The sequence below is a fragment of the Sus scrofa genome, chromosome 16 (assembly GCF_054392235.1).
Source record: "Sus scrofa isolate SSC_HxYL_T2T_F1_AM1 chromosome 16, Sscrofa_HxYL_maternal_Yorkshire_Landrace_v2.0, whole genome shotgun sequence".
Classification (NCBI taxonomy): Eukaryota; Metazoa; Chordata; class Mammalia; order Artiodactyla; family Suidae; genus Sus; species Sus scrofa.
The window spans coordinates 42,142,990-42,158,176 of NC_139398.1; the positions used below are offsets into that span (position 1 = coordinate 42,142,990).

General features: G+C 36.2%; 1 protein-coding gene across 1 annotated transcript in view; it reads right to left on the reverse strand.

Moving 5' to 3' along the window:
* EMB (embigin) overlaps positions 1 to 15,187 on the reverse strand; it is a 105,464-nt gene that overhangs the window by 50,104 nt on the left and 40,173 nt on the right. The gene's annotated exons all lie outside the window — the stretch shown is intronic.

Sequence of the window (15,187 nt, forward strand, 5' to 3'; positions counted from 1 at the left end):
GGATCCCAGCCGCATCTGCCACCTACACCACAGCTCACTGCAACACCAGATCCTTAACCCACTGAGCGAGGTCAGGGATGGAACCTGCAACCTCATGGTTCCTAGTCGGATTTTTTTAACCACTGAGCTAGGTGGGAACTCCAAAAGCTACTTTTAGAGTAAACATTTCTCATGATCTTTGTTCCCACTTCCTTTGTCCTATGTCAGGTTTGATAGTCATAAATTCAAAATATATCAGTGTTCAAAAAAGATTGAAAGAAAATGTTAGATACAAATTTTGAAAACTGAAGTGTTAAACAAGAGCTATGATCACCTCAGAAAGGAATGATTAATTTTAATTATGTATTATGAAAATATTCCTGTTTCTAGTTTAATGTTATATAGGCAAAACTTGAGGGAAAATGTAGATTATTTAAATTTGTATTGAAAGAACATGAGTAATACAATTCATTAAGCAATATTTAGTATCTACCAAGTGCCAGGCACTGTGTTCAATGCAAGTACTGCAAGGAGCATACATATGCGTGCACACACGTACACACATACACACATACACACCCTAGAGAGCTATTTATCTATGAACTACAAGTCTAAGGAAAACCTCCCAGTCAGATAATTATGGCAATAATGATTAAAGCTTTATGATCAAAGCCTTATGAGAGACGCTGAAATACTAAACATTTTACATCATGACCCTCTTAGGACCTTGAGCAGACTCACTAAACCTAAACTGCCTGATTACTGGTTGCTAAATCACGCTCCCCTCTTGCTGTCCTGCATCCCGTCCCAAGACTAACTACAAACATTTCCCTATACCTTAGGAGAGTTTTAACAGTAAGCACTTCTCAAAACAAGGTGAACTCTGACCTTCCCCAATTAGTCCTATAAAGTCCTTAAGCTCAAATTCACCTCGCCAAATAAATTGACCTCTTTTAAAGAAAAATCATCTTCTCCAGTAAATCAACATGTTTATGAACAGGAAAAAAAATCACTTGCCATATTGAGGCTAATTCCCATTTTGGTTTTGTTGTTAGAAAAAATTAATTGAGGAAGAAATATAATCCCTGTTTTGCTAAACATTTGGAAAGGCTTTTACCCATTACTACTTTTTTATATTTATGTATTTAACATTTTTTAGCCTTATCCCTAGCCCATTTTCTTTTCTTTTCTTTCTTTCTTTTTTTTTTTTTGGTCTTTTTTAGGACCGTACCATGGCATATGGAGGTTCCCAGGCTAGGGACTGAATCGGAGATGTAGCCACTGACCTATACCACAGCCATAGCAACGTTAGATCTGAGCAGCATCTGCAACCTATACCACAGCTCACGGCCACACCAGATCTTAACCCACTGAGCGAGACCAGGGATCGAAACTTCGTCCTCATGGATACCAGATTCATTTCTACTGAGCCATAATGGGAACTCCCCCATTTTTTCAAATAGTCCATATCCTTTAAAACCAGTTTATATGCTACTTTCCATGTACAGCTTTTTCTGATCTTTCTGGTCCAGCTCAGACTTTCCCTCCATGGTGGATTAAATTTGGCCATATCTGCTTTGACACTGTCCTTATTATGAGGTGTGTTGAGGAAGAAAGAGGGTCCTTTTTTTCCTCCCCTTGAGCAGGGTGGTCTCTGTGACTCTTGTTGACATTTTGAATATTGCTGAAGTAACACTGTGTGAGTTTCCGGATCCAGACCACAACAGTATCCACTTCCTTCCTCCTTGTTCTTACAAGACAGTTGCCAGGAAAGAAGTATGACTACCTTGAGATCACCATGCTGTGAGAAGCCCAAACTATATAGCGGGTCTGAAAGGATGAGATGCCATGTAGAAAGAGGGGTCAAAAGGTACTAGGGTGCTTGATTTTGTGAGAGACCCTTCTTGGAGCCTCAGACAAGTCTAGCTGAGTAACACATGATGCTGCTTGAAGCAGAAAAATTGCCCAGCCAAGCCCTACCTGAACTCCTGGCCCACACAATTGTGAAGTATAAGAACACTATTGTTTTAAGCCACCAAAGTTAAGGGTAGCTTGTATCACCCCAATAAATTATCCAAACATTCTCTTCTGGACTCATACTGTCTGTAGGATTAATTTGACAATAATTTACAGCCTTGTGATTTGATCTTCATTGTTGATTTCAATCTCCATTTAAAAATTATATTGATATTCAACTTGTTACGTGATTATACCTTCTTTCCCAACTATGTTACAACTCTTTTCAATACCTGGAAATAGTTCTACAGGTCTTTGTATTTCCTTCAGTGTCTTTAAAAAAATAGTTATTTTAGTGTGCTCTGTTTTTTTCTTATTGAAGGCTCACTATAGGAAAAACATTTTTTCTGTTTTCCCTAAAACTCTGTTTTCCCTTTTAATAATAGTAAAATAATACCAGAAAAAAATATGTTTTTCCTTAAGCCAAGGTTGAGTGAAAAGTGTGAAAATGAGAGTGGGAATGTGAGGTGGGTTCCTGTTATTGAAAATAATATTTAAGAAATTTTACTGGAGAAAAATATTATATCAGATAGTAAAATGTAAAGTACTAAAAATAAAGGTGGATATTTGCTACTGCCAATTAGTAGAAGATAAGTCTCATAACTCATGTACAATTGCAAGTCATGAGGTATGATAGGCAAAATTCTGTAGTGACCCCCAAGATTCTTGACTCTTGGTCACACGAGGTGACCCTGGGATGTGGGCAGGTTTGTGAATATGATGGTGCTCACTATATTGATTAGGTTACATTTGATAAGACTCTGTGTTAGCAGGCTGGAGGGAGACATTCCTCATGAGGCAGAGGAGCAGCATCCTCCAGGAGCTGAGCATCTCTGTCCTGCAACCCCAAGGAATTGAATTCTCCCAACAACCAGTGAGCTTGGAAGAAGTCCCAAGCCTCAGATGAGATCATAGCCCTAGTCAGCACTTCAGCTAGGTGAGACCCTGAACAGAGGATACAGTTAACTGTGCCTGTCTCTTCTGACCTATGGAAATTGTGAAATCATAAATTTGGGTTAAGTCACTAAGTTGATGGTAATAAACTAATACAAGGCAGCCCATCAGATATGATTCTAGTTACATTGTAAGAAAAAATGAATCTATGCTTTAAAAAGTTCAGGAGTGGATGTGGAAGGAAAGAAAACCACTCTAGTTATCTCTGAATATTAAGAAGGATAGATGAAAAAGTTCCAAAGCTACTCAGAGGTTTATATCATTTCTAAGTTGGGACCTATGACTGTCTAACAGTCATTTGCTCTCCTCTGGAGGGAAAAAAATAAATATATATATATGCATTAGTATGTATGTATATTTACATATGTGCATTACACATATAGACATGCAGATATATATATACAATGTATATATATATATATAACACAAACGTGTGTGTATATATGTACATGTATGTATACACACACACACACAAATTGCTAAATTATTTAAGCAGTATGTGGAGATTCTTTGATCTCAGGGATAGAAGTTCTCTACTACACCCCAGGAGATAAATCATAATTGGTCCAAAACAATGAGTAAAATCTCATTCCCCTTAATAATATTGTGTCTAAAGGGATCTTAGCTAATTAAATCCAAAAGCACATCTGCTGTGAATAGCTTCCCTCATCAAAAAGAGAAAGCCTTAAATGGAGAAGGCTTTTTGCCCCATACCTTTACCCCCCTTGAATAGAACCGTAATGCCAGCATCAGTGGTGGCAACTTTGCAATGATGTGATGACTAGCCAACTTTTCCAAGAATGGCAAAGAAGAAAGAAAAAAGAAACTTGGGTCCTTGGTGACATCTCTGAGCTACTGCACCAGCCCTGAGATGCCCCCCTCCAGACCTGTATCAAATGATAACTGTTGGTTACAGCACTGTTATTTTGATTTGGGATTCATAACAGCTGAATGCATTCCTATCTGTTCCAGGACTTCGTAGGTTTAAATTAGAAGCCTTGCACTGTGCTTGGAACTCTCATTCTGTCTCCAAACAGGATTCTACTTCCACCTCCTATCTTTAATTACTTACCTTTTCTGTCAGGTTACTATCCAGTATCTAAGGGCCTTAAATAACTCTTTAACTTATCTTTCAACATCTCCCCCCACCCAAACTATACCTATACTGAAATACTTAGACTTCCCATGAAGCTGACTATTTTATGTGCCTTACTAACTTTATCTGATTAATTTTCTTGTATTTTATTTTTTAATGTTTGGAATAGTTTTGCCGTAAAAAAACCTCAGAATCAACGGGTATTTTCTGAAAAGTAACCATCTCTTGTCATGTCCCTCACCCAGATTCCCTCCCTGAAATGATAGTTATCTGTGCCACATTCTCAAGGGATATTCTAAATCTATGCAGAATGTTTCTGTGTGCTTAGGCCTTTTCGCATAGATGGTGGCATTCTGTGCCCACTGTCCCAAATATTGCTTTTCCACCTAAGCAATATATCTATTTCTCCTTATAGAGCTTTCTCCTTTAAGCAGCTTGATATTATTCTGTTCCATGCATGTTCAATCATATATTTACCAAGTCTCACTTGACTACATTTGTATTGTTTTTAATACCTCAGTTTACAAGCAGCTAAAAAATTAATATCATTGTATATTTTTAGTGGTTCATACAAGGGTATATATGTAGAATACAATCATGGAAATAATATTTTTTATTAAAAGGTATTTGTGTTTTAAACTTTGATAGATATTGTACCATTCTTTTCCTTCAAAATTATGTTAGTTTACATTCTTGCCAACAAAGAAAAGGCCTGTTTCCCTATATTAAGGCCAGCAAATCAGATCTTTGATCTTTGCCAATCTAACAGTTGAAAAACTACATACATTTACAATTTAATTAATTTGTACTTCTTTTTTTATAAGTCCAGATGCGTGTTTTTTATATGTTAAAATGTGATGTACAGATATTGCAAACAACAAAATCTAGTCTGACTGGTTTAACTGGAAAGAATAATCTCTTAATTAGGAACTGCTTGGGATTGTTGAAGAAACGGACTCAAGGATAAACTTCTGGGAACACCAAAAACCATGCAGTATACTGGTCTGATATAGATACCACTGGTGCCTCTCCCATCAGACATGAAATGCCAGAGACTTAGTGCCCCACATCCACTTCTGCTCCATCACTGGTGCTGTCTGGGCATCAGAAACTTGTTCTTGCAATTCCTGCTGCTGCCTACACCAGCCAAATGGGAGCGCTGTCCTGCTCGTCTCTCAGTCAGTCTCACTCTCCTGGCTGTGTCAAAGGCTAGGGCACATGCCTGAATGCTAGCTGCAAAAGAGCTAGTATTTGAGTTTTGGCCTCAATGCTTGGGAGGGAGGATTCATAATGTGAACATTTCCCCAAATATAGAAGGGTTTTCAAAATATGATAAGTCCTGAATATGTCAATATTCCACCCCAGTCCTATCCACTAATGACAGGCAATCTTTCTTCATACTTATTCTTTGAAACAAAAGCCAATACTCCTTCAACTTAATATACCTTATACTCATATCAGATGCAGACACCCCATCCAACCCCAGAAGAGGCAAGTCTTGCCTGGGACAAAGCTAGTAATATGTTCATTTTCCATGTTTTTTTAATTTGTAAAGTTTGCTAAAGTGAGCTATTTTAACTGAGACTACTTAGTATGACCATTTATTTCTACTGCAACTTCTCTTGCATCACACTTTCCCATGTGTCAGATGGTGGGCTGACTGGGGAACCTGCTAAGAGGAAGTTGAGTTAAGGATACATTTATTAGAGATTTGTTGTAATACAGTTTTGCATCTTACAGTTCCTTTGCTAAGTTATTGCTAGCCTCCTAGTTTAGAAATGGCTTAAAGGTATACAGACCATCTGCCATGGGACTCACTCAGCACTGTGACTGAGGTGACTTTGGACATCCCAACGTAAAGATGAAGAGTCAAAGACCAAGCCCTGATACCCTGTTATCACTTGGTACTGGGGATTAGTTGATAAGGAGGGAAGAGGATGCCTTTGCCAGAACATAGTATTGTGGACTGAATTCAAATGTTGAAGTTCTAAGCCCCCAGTATCGGCCTTTAAATGGGTAATGAAGGTTAAATGGGATCTTATGGGTGGACTCAGAATCCACTATGATTAATCTTAGACATAATCCATTGTGACATTTTTATGAGAAGAGAAATAGATACCAAGGATGTGCGCACAGAGAAAAGGCCCTGTTGGGGACACAGAGAGAAGGCAGCTGCCTACAGATCAGGAAAAGAGGCGTCAGGATAAACCAAACCTACCTGGGTAACTTCTCACTGTCGGTATCATTTTCAGTGAAAACTTTTCCCAGTATGCCTTTTGCCTTGTGACATTATCACCAAAAACTATGTATTATGTAGTCAGATTAACCAGTCTTTCTAAAAAAAAAAAAAAAAATGGCTTCTACCTTTGTCATACCTAGAAAATCCTTCAATGTTTTAAAAACAATATAAAAATATCTATGATTTCTTCTACTATGTTTTGCTTTCTCTTTTTGTTTGAATTTTTGATGTATTTATAAATAGTAATTATGACTCATCTTCCTGTCATATCCAATCATCTTTAATTTTAGAATTTCATTTTGTGTCTGCTTCTGCAGCAGTAAAGTATCCATTCATTTAAATGGATTATTAATTTGTTATTTATTTAATATTCAATTTATTCTTTATTCTTTTCTAATTTATTTAATATTCCTGACTGTTTCTCATGTTTCAAGCTAGCTAAAGGAGTTGACAATGTCTAATTAAAACTATGGGGAACAGAGATTACCAAACACATGAATGAGAAAAGAAAACTAAATCATCTGAATATGCCCAATAATCTGATTATTTAGCCAAATGGAAGTAAAGATTTCATACCTTGTCTGATTCTCAAGAGATCCAGTTCATGTTACATTTTAGAGATAAAAATGTCAGAGCCTGATCTATAAAATTTGATTTCAACCTTACAGTGGGAATGAGAGGTAAAGGAGGGGGGATGGTGCAGGACATTTTCCACTATAAATGATTTAAAAGTCTCAATTTTTATCCAACTATTTGACTTCATGCAGAGAGTTTTATCTTGAAGTAGAGCCAATATATCATCTCCCATGACATTTTTTTTAACTGTGTTGTTAAAAATTTTGAGAAATAAGATTGACAAGCTAAATAAAACTAGTTTATCTCAACAACTGGATATGTAGCTATTTGTACATCCTCATTTCTCTTTCATTAAACTGCTGCAGAGAAAACATACTTTATCTCACTTTTTACAACCTGTTAGGTACTCTATAAATAGTTTTGAAGATGTGGCATAATAAATAAATAAATCATAACCCTGATTTGTGTTCTGCTACAAAGCAGCTTTGTAGTCATTCTGGCAGATTAATGGTTGCTAAGGAAAGTGTTTAGTTAATAAATTTAGTATTACTTGTTAAGGAACTCTTGACCAAGAAGGAAAGGTAGGAGGATTAGCTTTCCTCGGTGACAAAAATTAGCAAAAATGGGGATGCCATATAAAAAAACAGGAAACTCAGCCTGTGGAAGAGGTAGCCTTGCATGTTCACACAGGTTAAGAAGATATTTGGAAGCACTGATTCTAAGACTGAGCACTACCACTTAATCCCTTTGTAAATTTGAGAATATCATTTAACACCACCAAGATTCAGTCTCTTTTCCTGTAAAATAGGGAAACAATACCTATCTGCCAATGTTATAAAGGTGAGATTAAAGTCTTGACAGTATTGCTAATGATAAAACAAAATATGTGAATGTTTGTTGTTGTTGCTATTATTATTACATATTTCACAACTTTTTTTTTTTTCTAGTCTGTGTTGTCACGAAGGGAAAAAAAATTTTCTCTACCCTCCTAGGTTTTTCTGGCTGGTTTAAGAATTAAATTGGCACTAGATTAACAGGAGAAACTGAAATAAAATTTTAATACCTCTCTCCACATATATACAAGAGAGACCCAGAAAAACTAAGTAACTAGCCCAGAATGGCTAAAACCTTCACTTTTAGTACATAAAGACAAAAGAGGAATGTTGGGAATAGTAGTTTGGGACTTCAAAGAGGAAGAAGACAATTGATATAAAGTTGGAAAAGCAAATGTTTGGTAGATAAGTTTGCTGGGTCAAACAGATACAATGGGAAACAGAAGGACTCTGCTCTCTAGGCCATGCTGACTCTGTCCAGCACACCTAGCCCATATTCTTCGCAGATATCTCTAGCAATAGCTCTATTTTGGGAACAGGCCCTTTATATAAATTCTGTTAGGCAGTTAAGGGGGAAGTAAAAAGGAAGACTTGTGAGTCTTCTTCTTCTTCTTCTTCTTCTTCTTTTAAGTAACCAGCTTCAATTCATCCTCATTCCAAAGAGACACTTTTGGGGTGGCAAATTTTTCACCCCCACAGTGCTGAATGAATGCATTTGGAGCTGTGCTTTGTTGAAGCTGCTACCAAGTCACTCTAATGGGTTAAGGAACAGTTTTACTGGTGAAGTGTAAAGTGTATGATCAGCAGAAAGAAAAGTGCAGGTCTTCCAGTACCTCCCCTTATCACAGAGATATTCTAAGGCCAGGGGTGCTCAACTGTTGATAAAGAGCAACTTTTTTGGTGGATGAATAAAAGATCGCTTGCCAACAAGTGATCTGGATTTGGGTGGCTAGCCCCATAGAGGAGTATCAGAGAAAAGTCAGCTGCCAACAGGCTCTGATCTTGGTGCTCACGGAAAGCTAGATTTAGGCACAGATACCTTTGGAGGGAGAGAGAAGGAAGTTGAAAGGCAGTACCAGAGAATTCTGTGAAGTCCAGTTTAGAAACAGTCAGATCCTTAGATCCCCACTTGGACTGTAAATCCCTCAGCAAATGCCCATCTTCCATCCTCAGAGACAACTGGCGAGGATAAAAACGAGGGTCTTTGGCCTCAGATCTGCAGACTTGAGGGTGTGGATACTCAAGACTGGATGCATAATTTGTTGGGCCCATTATTCAAAATTACTTATTTGTAGTCACCTTATTCAAAGGTGACCATAGTAGACAATTAAATCAACTGTGGGACACTTCTCAGGGCTCACTGTAACTCTACTAGTTGATTTTGCCCCCAGAAATTTGGCCACATAGTACTTTGCTGAAAACAGGAGGGTCAGTGTCCAGACATATACTGAATGCTGAATGCTTACAACCCTTTACTAATGGACCATTACCTTTGCTCTCCAGATAGAAGATTGAAAGAATATTTTCAAGTGTATTTGACCAGCCCAAAGATCCCCCCCAAAACATATTATTTAAGATAATCTTCCAAGTAAAGTTTAAAGTCTAAAAAGTCCCAAACATGTGCTCAGAGGGATTAAATAAATTTCTGGTCCCCACAATTTCAAATAAGAATGAACACCTAAAGATTACCAAACACCCAAGGAAAATATTTAATATGGAAAGAGAAAACAAAACAGAAGAAACATGATTTATAAGTAAAAAATATACAGAGAGGAAAAAATTTCAATAGAAAATTATAAAACCCCTCATATTAAAAGATGATATTACACTGTAAAAAAAAAGAACAAGTTATTATATAAAGGAACATTTAGGAAGAAAAAGATCAGATTTTAAAACATAATAGAATAAGTGAAAGAAGTTTTGGAAAATAAAATTAAGAAAAATCTCACAGAAAGTGGAGCAGAAAGACAAAGATAGCTGTAAGAAGAGAAAAAAAAAAGATAATATTAAATGATTAGTGCAAGAGGCCCAACATCCAAATATCAGAAAAATAAAACAGAGAAGAAAAAATAAAAAATTAAATAATTTAAAAATTAAAACGGAAAGAAATGCAGGCTGAAGGGTTCTACCATGTTCCTATTCAAATGAATGAAAACAGACCCACACCAATACACATCACTGTGAAATTTCAGAACACAATGAACAAAGAGAAAATGCTATAGGTTCCATAGAAAGGGAAGGGATATGGAAATGGTCAGAAAATAGAATGATTTTGATGTTCTTAACAAAAGAGAAACACCCCCAAAATTCTGAAAGAAAATATTTCCAACCTAGAATTATAAGCCCTGTTGAAATGTCAATTAAATAGAAAATGAAATAAAAACATGTTGAGGTATGAACTGTTTCAAAAAATTCTATCTCCTGTGCACACTTTTTTCTTAGCAAGCTATTGAAGAAAGTCCTCCTCAAAATCAAGAGAATAAATCAAATTAAAGGAGGAAGTACAGACATAGAAATCATCAGGACAACCTTGAAGGGAGATCCTAGCATGACAAATGGGCACTGGTACAGAGTACAATCCACTGAGACTGGAGGAGAGTCACGTGTTGAGGGTTCTCCTCCCCCTACCTCTGCGGTCAGTCAAGTAAGAGGAAGATGGGAGCCATCAACAATAGATCCACCCAAGCCAGAAAAAAAAGGTGAAAAATTGGTAAGAAGGAAAATGGGCCTCTAGAATGAACTTTGTGCTTTAAGCCCAGAGTACAACCAGCTCAAACAGGAAAAAGACAGTCTCCAGGAGGATTGTCTTCAGGAAAATAACTGAAATGTCTAAGTTTACCTGATGTGATTGATCTTGTTGAAAATTGTACTTAGAGGCAACTGCTGACAACAGCAATAGATATACACACACATACACACACACACATACAAACACACACAAGAAAAAAAAACAGAAAAAGGAGTTCCCTGGTTGCCTAGTGGTTAAGGATCCAGCATTGTCACTTTGTCACTGCTGTGGCTTAGGTCACTGCTATGGCTCAGGTTTGATCCCTCTCCAGGGAACTTCCACATGCTGTGGGTGCAACCAAAAAAAAAGGAGGGAAAATAAAAATAATATGCTAAAATGATCAGCTGTTAAATATACTTATATAGGCCTAATAATGTAAACATTGTATATCTAGCAGTACCACCAATATACCACAATAGCAATTTAGCAGTAACACCACAAGTTCAAATGGGGGATATTTTCAAATACAAGAATAATTCAACATTAGGAAACCTACTCATCTAATTTACTGTTTTATATTAACAGAAAATATATAATTATCTCTATATGTGCTCAAAAGGTATTTGATAAAAATTCAGCATCCATTTTTCTAATAAAACAGTAATAACCCAAAAACTTTCAGTAAGTTAGGAATAGAAGGAAACTTTCTTTGTATAATTATGGGTTTCTGTCAACAACAAAAATATATATTTAACTGCTGAATACTGTAGGAATTCCAATTAAAATAAGAGCAAAATAAAACTTTTAACAATATAGCTTTTAATAGGTAATATATACATGATGAAAAATTCCACAAAATAAAAATGAAACAGATATAAGGAGAAAATATGTACAGTCTGTCATCTACAATGGATTAATATCCTTAACAGTAAAAGAGTACCAACAAATCAGTACAAAAAATAAAGACTCCACTAAAAAAAAAAAAAAAAAAAAAAAAAAAAAAAGTGGGATGGTATGCATTTGAGACAACATACAGATGGATTAGACTTAGTTTTAAAGTCTGCGTAAGAGAGTAGAGTCTATTGCAGTTTCTCAACCTTTTTTGCCAGGTTCCAAACACCAGAGATCTCAGTTCATGGCTTCTATAATGAGCTTCCGCATGGATCAGAAATAAAAAGGACAGGTAGAGTCATCAGCAAAGTCACTGGCAAAGTGACAGCCTGAAAAGTAGCCAGCAAGTTCAATGAGATCATGGGGTCTGTGGAGAAGCCAGGTGTAGAGCTAGTACTGTGGGTTCTCAGTATATTTCAGACCTTTGAGAGGATGAATTACATTCTCCGTCTGTTTGTGGCTCAGCCCAGGATCCTTAGGCAAGGGAAAGAGTTCTATTGTCTTGGCAATGCTGTGAATAAAACTTTTGAGAAGTGCTGGCCCCATGGTTGGCGTAGCAAGTAAACAGGGTAGACCGGGGCAGTGGTGTGAGTCCAAGTGAGTTGGCTCCAGCAAGCTGGCAAAGAGAATCTTTGTGTAGAGGCTCGTCACAACGGTGGAGCCAGGAAGGATGGTCAGAGTGTCTGCTGCAGCAGCTGGAAGACGGAATCTCTGACCGCCTGCCGTTGCAGTATCCTCTCCAGGGCCTCAGTGATCTGGCAGAGAGAGCGCCATAATTTGCAGAACACAATGCAAAATGCACATGTGGGGCCCTTTTTCAAAAAACAGGAAGAAGTTCCATTTTCAGTACTGAACTGTAAAGCTTTTACCTTCTTCTGCAGTCTCTTCCTTATCATGTCTTTTTTTTTTTATTTTCTATGTAATGTTGTCCTAAGTAAAGAAAAATTTGTTTTTAATTATTAAAAAGAATTTTACCATTCTTTTTTTTTTTTTGGCTGTCCCCATGACATGTAGACATTCCCAGGCCAGGGATAGAACTTATGCCACAGCAGTGGCAATGCTGGATCCTTAACCACTAGGCCAACAGGAAATGCCCCCATTCATCTTTATATTGTGCAATACCAGATTAGATGCAAATACATGAGGTTTAACTCATATGCAGAATCACTGAAATTATATGATTCACATTTCCTAGCTTATATATAAATATATATTTGGTTCTTACTAAGTAGATGAAAATGCTGCACAAAAATTCAGCTCTTTTTAATTTGCCTTTAACACATGCACATTCTACCTTCTCTCTACCTTCAGCTTACTGATAAGTTAAGGAAAGACTGACATGCAAAGGAACTAAGCATTGCTCTATCTTTGCTTCTAGGTCATTCTCAGTGTAAGTGATAGATGAGAACTCATAGTTTACATGTATTGATTTCGAAGGCCATGCATTCTTTCACACATCAGCATTTATTAGTGAAGGTTACTTTGTAGATTAGTCTTTAAAAGATTATAATGTATAAAATAAATGTATAAAATAATGTATAAAATAAATGTACCTTATATTTCATTAATTATTTTCCTGAATAGATGAGTCTATTGTAAATCAACTATACCTCAAACTTTAAAAGATTATTTAATATAATAAAGCTTTTAAAACCATAAAGAAAATGTTTTATATTTAAAGTTAAGTAATCATTTTCACTTTAAAATATTATCAGAAATAGCTATAAATACATAGCAAAGTTTTGTTTTTAATTACCTCTCATCATAAAAGTTACAGTATTTTGCAATTTCTGGAGTATTTTCAAACAAATGATTGTACCTACCAATGGCCTTACACTACCTATGTTTCCTATTTCAACCAAGTGAAATAGTTTGCGATCAGGTAGCATTTCTCCTCAAGGAACTGAAATTCTAGACATCTGCCTTCCAATTTCACCTTTCTAATCAATTCAAATTTATCAATGGGGAGACAGGTAACTTTAAGAGAAAAGTAAAAGAGAAGATGGACTCTTTGCCAATCTGTCGTTACTAAAGAAATTCCTTGGGTGAATTAACTTTCTTCCACAATTTCAGCCATTCCACCAACTTTATTTATATACATTCCCTAGAGTTAGTATTTGATGACTGAGTTAGCATTCTCTGCATTCAGTTATTGTTTGGGGTTTTTTGTTTTGTTTTGCTTTTTAAGGGCCGCACTCGCGGCATATAGAGGTTCCCAGGCTAGGGGTCTAATAGGAGCTGCTGCCGGCTTACATACACCATGTCAGATCCTCGCCATGTCTGCAACTTACACCACAGCTCACGGCCACGCTGGATCCTTAACCCACTGAGCAAGGCCAGGGATCAAGCCTGAAACCTCATGGTTCCTAGTCGGATTCATTTCCACTGCTCCATGACGGGAACTCCTGGAGTTATTATTTGACAGCAGTAGCCAAATTTTTCTCTAAAATTTGAATTTCCCAAATCTTCCAAATAGAGTCTGGTCCTAAATATCCATAGTTAACTTGAGTGTGTGTGTGTGTGTGTGTGTGTGTGTGCGCGCGCGCACGCGCGCATGCATGCACATATGTAATACATGGAGAGAGGTACTGATTATTCTCTATTAGGTAGAATCTATACCTTATCTATCTACTACCAATTTCAAGGAGAGTAAATGCAAAAACCATTTTATGAAAATTATATTTAACTTTCACTATTTCATATATTCATTGATAGCTCTACTGCTGCATTCTGTACTGCATATGTAGAATGATCTATAACATGGTATTTTTCTCTATATTCTCATCTAATGAGGAATTTCATTAATATTGTACATATAATAATTACATGCCATTAGACTTTAAGTATTATTTCTAGTTATCTATTTAATATCCTTTATTGCCCAAATTATAATTAATCATCTAAAACACTTATTTTGTCTAGAGTATTTTCTTTAATTCTATTTTGTCTGTAGTAAAGGATATTCAGAAAATCTCAAATACAAAAAGTGGTGCCTGGAATGACTGGCCAACAGGGACCTGCTGTAGAGCACAGGGAACTCTACCCAATATTGTGTGATAATCTATGGGGGAAGATAATCTGAAATAGAATGGATGTGTGTACATGTATAACTGAATCACTTTGTTGTTTGTACAGCAGAAATTATCATAGTATTGTAAATCAACTATACTGCAATAAAACTTTAAAAAATGGGGGGAAAAAAAGTAGTGCCCTCAGGGAATGGAAGCAAACGAGATGGTCTTACATACATAACTTCGGTTCAGATCACACACACAAAATCTATATAGGTTTGTATATATTCATGTATTTCAAATTCATATATATGACAAAATTTTCCATTTAATAAATTTATATCTCCAAATTGTGTTATTAAGGAAATCAGAATATTTGACTAAAGTCAAATTCCCCATGAAAAAGCAAATTCAATGTTTATACCCTTCAAAATATGAAACAATGTTGGAATTCCCTGGTGGCTCAGCAGGTTAAAGATCTGGCACTGTCACTACTGTGGCTTGCATTGTTGCTGAGGCACATGTTCTATCCCTGGACTGGGAATTTCTGTATGCCACAAGCACAATCAAAAAAAAGAAAGAAAGAAAATGTGTATAAAACTTATAAATAATCAGAACTTTTCTGTATATGAACTAATTAGTGGTATTGAAATAACAACATAATCCTGACAAATACCAGTAGCTATTCCATCTAGACTCCAACTTTCTCAGTCTAGGATCAAACCTAAACTTATTTCAATCCCCATTTTTCTCAAAGCAAACTATATAGTAAAAAAAGAGAAAAAAGAAATGTACTGTAGTTTGAAAACTACACGTCAGTGAACCTATTGATTTTTAAAGATATTTTACTAGAAAATAATTTTA